This window comes from Taudactylus pleione, unplaced genomic scaffold (genome assembly GCF_031769625.1).
Source record: "Taudactylus pleione unplaced genomic scaffold, aTauple2 ptg000256l, whole genome shotgun sequence".
Classification (NCBI taxonomy): domain Eukaryota; kingdom Metazoa; phylum Chordata; class Amphibia; order Anura; family Myobatrachidae; genus Taudactylus; species Taudactylus pleione.
Window position 1 is genome coordinate 4,785,062 of NW_028284658.1, and position 9,310 is coordinate 4,794,371.

Consider the following 9,310-nt stretch of genomic DNA (forward strand, 5'->3'; position numbering starts at 1 on the left):
GCCTCATATCTCAGTCCTCAGGGCTATGCAATTACTGCGAAAAATGGTAACTTCCTTCGAAGCCATTCCTTTTGCCAGATTCCATGCTCTTCCACTGCAAAATCAATTGCTTCATCGATGAGTAAAGTCAGACCCTTGATTAAACAGACAGAAGTTCATATTATCTCTGCAGACCTGTCAGTCACTCCTATGGTGGCTGCAGGATGTAAATCTGAACAGGGGTTGCCAGTTGTCAATAATAACCTTGATCATTGTCACCAAAGATGCCAGCCTAACAGGCTGGGGGGGGGGGGTTTCTAGACATGCACCTACAGGGTCTTTGGTCTGTTCAGGGAGCTTCTCTTTCCATCAACATACTGGAATTAAGGGTAATTCGGTGTACAGTGGTTCAGGCTCAATCTCATCTAAGGAGCCCAGTAGTGCAAATCCAATCGGACAATGCCACGGCAGTTGCTTTATATAAACAAGCAGAGTGGCACACGCTGTTGGCGAGCAATGAGGGAGGTTTCTCACACCCTTCATTGTGTAGAAAGTTGTATTCCAGCTGTTTTCACGGGTTTACATTCCAGGGGTGGACAACTGGGAGGCGGACTTCTTAAGTTGCCATAGTGTGCATCCAGGGGAATGTGAATTACACCAGGAGGTGTTCGCGGAAATAGTCTCTAAATAAAGGTCTCCAGACGTGCATCTAATCTCTTTCGCGGGATCCTCAAGCATCTCTGGTTGATTTCAATGACAGCACCTTGGGTGTTCCGGCTGGAATACATCTTTTTCTCTTTTAGTAATGTTACCAAGGGTAATTCAGTGGATTCGATCAGTGTCACAGCCAGTCATTCTGGTGGTGCTAGACTGCCTGAGCTCTCATAGGTACGCAGTTCTTCGGAACATGTTGGCAGACATTCCGTATAGACTGCCCCTGCGTCCAGATCTGTTACTTCAGGGTCCATGCTGTCATCCTGATTTGCCTCGCTTGGCTTTGACGGCATGGTTCTTGAATCCAACATCTTGAGGGCCAAAGGGTTTTCGGAATCTGTTGTGAAAACCATGATAAAGGCTTGCAAACCAGCCACTTCCCAGATTTATCATTGGATATGGAATATATATATTTTTTGGTGTGAACGACACAAGTTTAAACCTGAAAAGTTTTTTTAAGAGACAAATATCTGCCCTGTTGATCCTGTTTCAAAGGAAATTAGCCTTCATTCCTGAAGTTCAAACCTCTTCGTATACAACCTCCTTATGTCCCGCTGGTTCCTCATTGGGATTTGAATTTGGTTTTGGAGGCACTTAAAAAGCTCCTTTTGAGCCATTGGAATTTGTAGAATTGCAATACCTCACTTTGAAGGTTGTTTTTTCTTTTGGCCATTGCCTCGGCCAGAAGAGTATCTGGGTTAGCGGCTCTTTCTTGTAAATCTCCGCTTCTCATTTTTCATGAGGATAGGGTGGTGTTATGCACTAGACCTTCCTTTCTCCCAAAAGTGGTATCTGCTTTCCACATTAACCAGGATATCGTCCTTTCACCAGGCTTCAGTGACTAGTAAAGCTTCTTCCTTAGCACTGTTGGATGTGGTACGTGTTACGCATGTACTTGGAGCGCACTGCGTCTTTGAGGCGTACAGATTCTTTGTTGGTATTGATTGATGCTCCAAAAAGACACTGGCCAGCCTGGAAAGGATAAATCGCTAGATGGGTCACTTCTGCCATACGACAGGCATATTTGTCTTCAAATTCGGGCCCACTCGACTCATGCTGTTGGGGCTTCTTGGGCTGTGCGGCAGATGCCTTAATAGAGCAGCTGTGCAGAGCAGTTACCTGGTCATCTATACGCACTAAATTTTACTACTTCCATACTTTTGGATCGAGGGACGCCAGTGTTGGATGAAAAATTGTTTTGAGTGGCCGGTCACGTTGCTCCCCCCTATTATGTTGGCTGGCTTTGGTAGATCCCAGAGGTAATGGCATCCCTCAGATGGATGAAAAAGGAAATACGATTTTTACTCACCATAAAATCTCTTCCTTGGAGTCCATTTGGGGGATGCCGGGATCCCTCACTTGTTTGGTTTCATACTAGTTACCTGTTGGTTTTCTGGTTTTTCTCAGTTCTTTTGTGGGTCCTTCTCTGTCTTTGTTAAACATAGACTGAGGTTCTAGCGGAAGGGGAGGGGTTATATAAGGGGTGGGAGCCAGTCTTAATTATTTTTTATTTTACTGGTGATGCATGGTGTTTTTTTTTTTTTCTTTTAATATCTCTTTGTTTAATATCTCTTTGTTTTGTCAAGATACCTACAATTCATACCGTAACAGGAAGCCAATATTGCAGAATTGTCTAGGTGGTCTTTAACCATCTTAATATGATCTTTAACCAGTATACCATACATTCTGTGCACCTAGATTATTCTGTAATATCGGCTCCCTGTTATGGTATTAAATTAAACTGTTTTGACAATCTCCCAAATCTTGCACCCTGAAAGAAGAGTATAATGGGGGTGTGTGGCAAAGGGTATGGGGAGGATTTAAAGATGAGGTGGAGTGTGGGAATGAGCCAGGGGTCATAAACAAAACATGTTCCCTCTGTCTTATGTCTAAATTAAATCCATGATTGGTGTGTTATGCAAAGTGTACCAAGGATTCCAAGTTTTGTGGGTTATCTTTAGCATGTTTTTCTCCTTCATCCACTAGGGGACACTGGAGATCAAGACAGTGGGGTATAGACGGTGGTAGAGCAGAGCCTGGCACTTTAAATAATTTAGAAGTGTGACTGGCTCCTCCCCCTCTATGCCCCATCAGCCCCAGTTTTTAGAATGTACCCGAGAGAGCCGGTAGCACATTAGACTGTCTCCAGCCTTTTTCATAGTCTTTTATCTTTTGGTTTTATAATCAAGCATTGAGGACAGGTAGACTGCTTGCTGTGTCAGACTGCCTGCTACGGGAGAGCCGCCGGGAAGGGCACCGCCATGGCTACTGCAGCCTGTGTCCGGTGACCCTGAGGAGGGGGCACCAGCAAATGGAGTCATCGGACCCTGCGAGGACCCGCCACTGCTGAAACCGGCATGTGTCCGCGTACCTCGCCGCCCCCTCAGCCCAGCATCCCGGCCGCAGCAGCCCTTAATTATATACCACCACTCCTGACTAGCTGGAGTGGTGGGCCAAAACGCTGGGCTCAAGACAGCGCGCGCGCTGCGCGACTGTTACACAGCCTTCTTCCTCCTGCCAGTAAACCTGGCAGTGTTGGAGCTGCTGATGAGACCCAGATCTGCACTCAGCAGTCAGCGTCCGGGTCTCTGGTTTAGCCACTATTCCCCCTCCTATTTAAATGAGGGGATGGATAGAGGCCCCTCTATGTTGGTGACAGCGCGGTGCTAGCCGCAGCTGTCACTGAAGACGCCTGCTCCTCTATGCAAGGAGGGAGACCGCCGCGTCCCACTACTCCCATAACGGGAGTCTACATTTACAGCCCCGCTAATATAGCCCTGCATAACGGGGCTGGGGCAGGGCTTAAGGAGCCGCTCAGCGCGGCTCTTCGTTGCCGCGCTGGTGCTTGTATGAAAGCACCGGCGCTGGCTTAGACTCAGCAAGTAAGCGCCTCACTGTGACGCCCTGGAACATCCTGCCTGAGCAATGCCAGCAGTCAGTTCCAACACAGGTGGGCAAGCGCTGACTCTCCCCCCGCTCGGGAGAGAGGCTGGAAGACAGGACCCGCCGCAGCTGAAACCGGCTGGGTCCGGGTCTCCTACCCCTTCCCCACTATGCGCTGTATGACAGCTCAACAGCATGGCTGTTAGTATGCGGACCGCGGTGAAGTCTCCGTTGCACCGCGCACCCTCCCGCCCTGTATGCTGCATTGTCACTTACAGGGAAGTGCGGGCACTATTGCAGTACAGGGAGGAGGCTTTGCGGGAAATACTCTGCGGTTGGCGCGCACTCCACGCGCTACAGACCTGTGCCTGCCATTTCAGTATGCAGGCTAGGCATAATGCAGCACTGCCTTAGCTATTAGCAGCTCTCCTCATCTACTAAAAATGCTGATTTATCCCCCCTTGCTTGTGTAGGAGCCATGATCGCTCCTCTCGTGTTATTGGCGCCGGCCACCTTCAACTACTCCGCTTTTATGCGGTTCTACTGCGGGGGCAAGTAGCGCTGTGTTGACTAGTATATCAGGTGCACACACAGCGTGGTAATTCAGGAATGCATACGGCCCAGCGACTACAACAGCGATGGGCAGCAGTATCTACCTGCACACAAGCAGTATAGCTCAGTGCACTACCTGCAGCAGGGAGTGCTTTAGCGCTGGTCTCCTACGAGACCCTTCCCTTGTTGGGAGTGCTTCAACAATTAAGGGATGTCTGTCACTATGACAGGAGTATTCCTGGCTAAATGCGCTGTGCTGACGGGACACGGTCCCGCCATTTTGCCAGACAGTGTAATGGTTAGCGTTACTGCCTCACAGCAATGAGGTCATGGGTTCTCTTCCCACCGTGGTCCTAACTGTGTGGAGTTTGCAAGCGCCGGGTGTTACCCCCTGTCAGGCTTCCCCTTTGGTTCTATAACAAAGGGCGCCTGGCTTAACCTAATTGCTGACATATAAGATATATAGTATGTATAGTACTTGTACTAGTCATTGTTCTTGTGCTGAGGCCAAAACTTATGGTTATAGCTTACCCTTAACCAGGGTTAGCACATTATTGCGGCCCATCCCCAGGCTTATGCCTCACATTGGCTCGCCTTAAAAAGGGGCAGTACTCTTCCCATGCAGCCTACGGCCACACCACCCTGAACACGCTCTTATCTCGTCTGATCTTGGAAGCTAAGCAGGGTCAGGCCTGGTTAGTACTTGGATGGGAGACCGCCTGGGAATACCAGGTGCTGTAGGCTTATATAGGTGCCAGCACATATATTATAGGCTGGTTTTAAAACCTTACAGTTCTGTATAGTGCTAGCTACTGTGAATAGTTAGTTGTTAGCAGAATGAGAACTAGCCTAAACCCCTGTTGCTGGGGCCTGTTACTCAGCCGGTGCTCATTCCCAGCTAGAAGCGCTGGGCTGACTGGACACAGTGCCGCCTTTGCAGCGCAGGGTGTTACCCACTGTCAGGCTTCCCCTTGGCTCTATAACAAAGGGCGCCTAGCTTAATCTAATGGCCTGATATCATAGCCTGTGAAGGTTACCCCATGGTGTATTAGCTACTCTGCCTAAACTGAGATCGTCTTTTTGATTCCCCTTTCGAAAAACGGGTTCATCTGGAGCTAAAATAGCTCACCTGAAGCACGCACGCTCCTAACATATAAGGCGAGTACACCAGTAACAGAAGTCCCAGGATCGACACCAGTCTGGGACAGCACGCTGCTAACACATCTTGCCCCTATGCCGTAACAGAATGACGGCCACACGCGACACATGAGCAGTTTCCTGCGTGGAGGTAAGCCACGTGTATGTATATATAATATATTGTATTTTATACCAGCCCTGCTTTAGAATATATATATGCTGGAGTGAATTTGTCCTTCCATGGCGTTAATTATGCTCATGTTCTATTTTAAATATTATCGTCACCTGCTAAACTTGTATGTAGGTACACGTATGCATATGTGGATATCGCTTTTTATCCTTACCATAACATACTAGCATAATTAAAGATGCTGCGATTAGAGGCTGGACGCTCCTGATGCAGTAGTTGGTACAATAACTCCGCTTTACACTATCTCTCCCTAGGTATTGGGTTGTGTGTGTGTGTGAATATATATATTATGTTTATACTTCCACATTCATTAGGTTTACCTATTATTACACGGATGGGTAGCCATCTGGGTTTACCAGAAGCTGTAGGCTATATCCGTACCTATTATATGGTGGCTCTGTAAACTAGAGTCATGTTCTGCAGCTTACATAGTGATAGTCACAATTCCCTGGGCGTTGCTTCCATAATGGACCCTATACATGTCCTGTGGTCTTCTTGTATGTATATAAAGATAGGTACTTACACCCTTCTGAGTTTATAGTCCGGTTCCCTTCACTCTATATCTACGGTGCCCCGTTCGGGGGACCTATTATCATTACAACTACAGTGGTGCACTTGTATTAATATTTCTGAATAATAGGGAAAAACCTGTTTTTTGTTTAACCCTAACTGGGGTTATCACCACTGATATATCCTTTCTTACTTGGCATAACCAACGCAGTCTATGTCTAAGTACAGGTACCCTTCTCAGTAGCTATTCCGGTACTCCATATTTTTGTCACATATCTCAATAAAATGAGTCTCAAAAGGGCCCTTAGGTACAATTCATACCATGAGGCCTTGGCCGCCTGCAGAACAGGTTCAATTTAGAGTCCTGTTCTTGTCTCCACTAACATTTTACTAATTTCTACTGCACTTCTCCAGACTGAAGTCTGTGCTGTGGAGCATTGGTCTAAGTCCACTGAAGCTACTCTCTATACCTAACGTGGCGGGTTGTTGTGTGATAAAAAAGGTCAGTGACATTCTACATAGTGTCCCGAGGGTTTTTGGTTGCTCACAGGTAAGAGCTTACCTCACTAATGCCTCAGAAGATGCTCCTATTTCAGGCAACCTGATATACATAACGTTAATCTCCCTTATGCAGCCTAGCTGCTGTCCTAGCAGCCATCTGCTCTTTTAATCAGTTGGCTCTACACTTTAGAGTTTCCCTGGTGTGTGGGTGCATAGTTTGAACATTGAGATTAGCGACACTATTCTACTAGAATCTGTTGGGGTTATGGACCAAAGCGCATCTCTGGGCTAGTGCACATCTTTACATAAGTGTGACAGTCACTATGTTCCACGCAGGGGGCCTGGTTGGGTTTTCCTGTTCAGTATCTTTTGATATTTTTATCACACTGATAGGTACCTGACGGGTACTTTCATGATTGTCCTGCTGCCCTGGCCTTGCTGTGTGGGATGCTTCCCTATATTGGTAGCTCTCCCTGGGTGGGGTTACATTCGTGCTCCTTTACTGCTAAGTTCCTGGTTGTTTTCACACTATGTTCAGGGCCGGCAGTTAGTACTGACTACGCACTTCCATCAGGTTGGAAGTTGTGTCTTTTTATCCCTGTTTTCAGTATGGGTTGTACTGCTGTCTGACCCTCTGAAATGAATTGTAGTCTCCATCCTCTCGTATTCGCCTCTGCCTCATGCCCCGTGGGATCTCCACTCGTGGTAGAATTCTATGGTCTAACCTTTCTGCTGCTCCACAAATTTGTTGTAGTTGGACCTCAAGGATCGTTCAGGGCGACTGTTCGGTCTTATCTTTGACCTTCCGGCATACTCTTTGTTAGGAGTCTGTGGACAGGATCAACTTTGTATCTGTTGATTGGTATTGTCATACTTCTATCTATACGATTATGACCAGCGGTGCTGGGATTCTGCTGTCTGCAGCTGTTGCAGATTCCTGTGCAGACTCTAGTATGGTTCATGAGTTCTTCTCGTTTTCTGCCCTTCTCCTATGGATTCTTGTTGGGGCTCTCTGCTACCAACTATCTGGTTTGGTCTATTTTCTGCCGCTTCTCGCCAGCCGTTCGGTTCCTTTTGGCTTCTGCTGTGCGTACGTTGTGGAAGTTCTTCGGTGACTGTCTTCTGAGGAGTAGTATTTGTCTACTGTACTCTACGACACTTGATCCTCTGGGGCTGTTGTTCTTGGCGGTCCCTGTTTCGGTTTGGTCGAGGGGTCAGCAAGTTCTCCGCACTTCCCACCCAGGAAGTTGGCTTTGGGACGTCCCCACTGTCTTGATCTCCAGTGTCCCCTAGTGGATGAAGGAGAAAACATTATTTTGGTACTTACCGATAAATCCCTTTCTCCGATTCCACAGGGGACACTGGACGCCTGCCCAGCGCTGCATACCTGCCGTATTGTTTGGTCCTTATATGGTTGTCTGACTGCATGTATGTGCCCTGCAGTTGGTGTTCCGTTCTGTGGTCTTCTCCTTCTCCTCGTTTTTTCTGTTGTCCTCCGTCTCCTCTCGGGCTCAGTTCTTAAACCAAAAGATAAGACTATGAAAAAGGCTGGAGACAGCCTAATGTGCTACCGGCTCTCTCGGTTTTATTGTATAGACCTCTGCACCAAGCCGTGCCCAATAATAATAATAATCAAAGGTAGGTAAGGTAGGTAATTAGCCATGTAAAGTTTGTCATATAATCTGGTGATGGTAACATATATATATATAAACATTTTTTTATTGAAACAGCGTCATATTACAAGCATAATAAAGATGTATCCGATGGAAAGTGCACAGTACGCTCGCAAGCGGGTCTGAATGACCCCCTTAGTGTATTGTACCAGGGCTGTGAGTGCCTTTTAACTGATGCATTTGTTGCTTATTGTTGTTGGCTGTGTAGCTAATTATTATGCTCCCAATACCTGCTTTGTGTGCTACCAACAGTGCAAACATTGTTAATGGCTCCTTTTGTGTAGACGCTTGCAATTTTCTGTTAATGCTTCTCCAAGGTGCAATATTTTAAGAATTCTCTCACCCCTGTGAAAAAGAACAGGCAAGCCTTATTACTTTTTAAATGATCTATAAATATATGTAGTGATGGCACTGCAAACCTGTTTCTTTGTGTGTGTTTGTGCTTTTATGTGATTATACTCTCTTGGACTCCCATATTATTTGATACTTCTACAGGAATGAGAGCACAAAACTTTCATATAATGGATAAGTGAAAACAAACTATTTTTTGTTAACTACGAAATAAAAGGATTGACCATGCTAGTATATTCGAGGATGGATGGATATATATCTAATCAATAACATCCTAATCAAAATCAATATATGAATACAAATTCATCTATAACATGTGAAGAGGTTTCAATACATCTATAGCATATCAAATAAGACGACTGTATATAGCTTATGTTGAGAGAGTGCAGTTTTACATTTATTGCTGCATAAAACAAAATATGTCAAAACATATCGTGCAATGAATATTACAAGTTAAAAAGGAAAATAAAAAATCATTAGGTGGATGCCAAAGCAAACAAAAGGTTTCTGTATAGTATCCTGTTAAAAGGTCCTAGTCCAAATGGCAATGATTAGTTGGTACGTAAAGTCATTGGCCTCTATAGTGGAAAATCTGGGATATTGTCAAGCTATAGTTAGTTACCAGCCTTGGAAAGCTCAGTTACGTCCTATCCTTTAGGCAATAAGGCCCACATGTGATGTAAAGTTGGAGTGGTGCTGCTGGGATCTGTTAAATGGTGCAGGTCTGCAAGGTGGTCCAAATGTAATGTAGACAACGCCAGTGGGGTGCTAGACGTGTTTCGTTGTGGAGGACCCACAATTTCCTCAATAGCATAATCCC

At 46.0% G+C, this 9,310-nt stretch overlaps 1 pseudogene; it reads left to right on the forward strand.

The window, feature by feature from the left end:
- Window positions 1-4,752: 4,752 nt before the first annotated feature.
- LOC148514898 (5S ribosomal RNA) lies at window positions 4,753-4,872 on the forward strand (annotated as a pseudogene).
- Window positions 4,873-9,310: the final 4,438 nt, after the last annotated feature.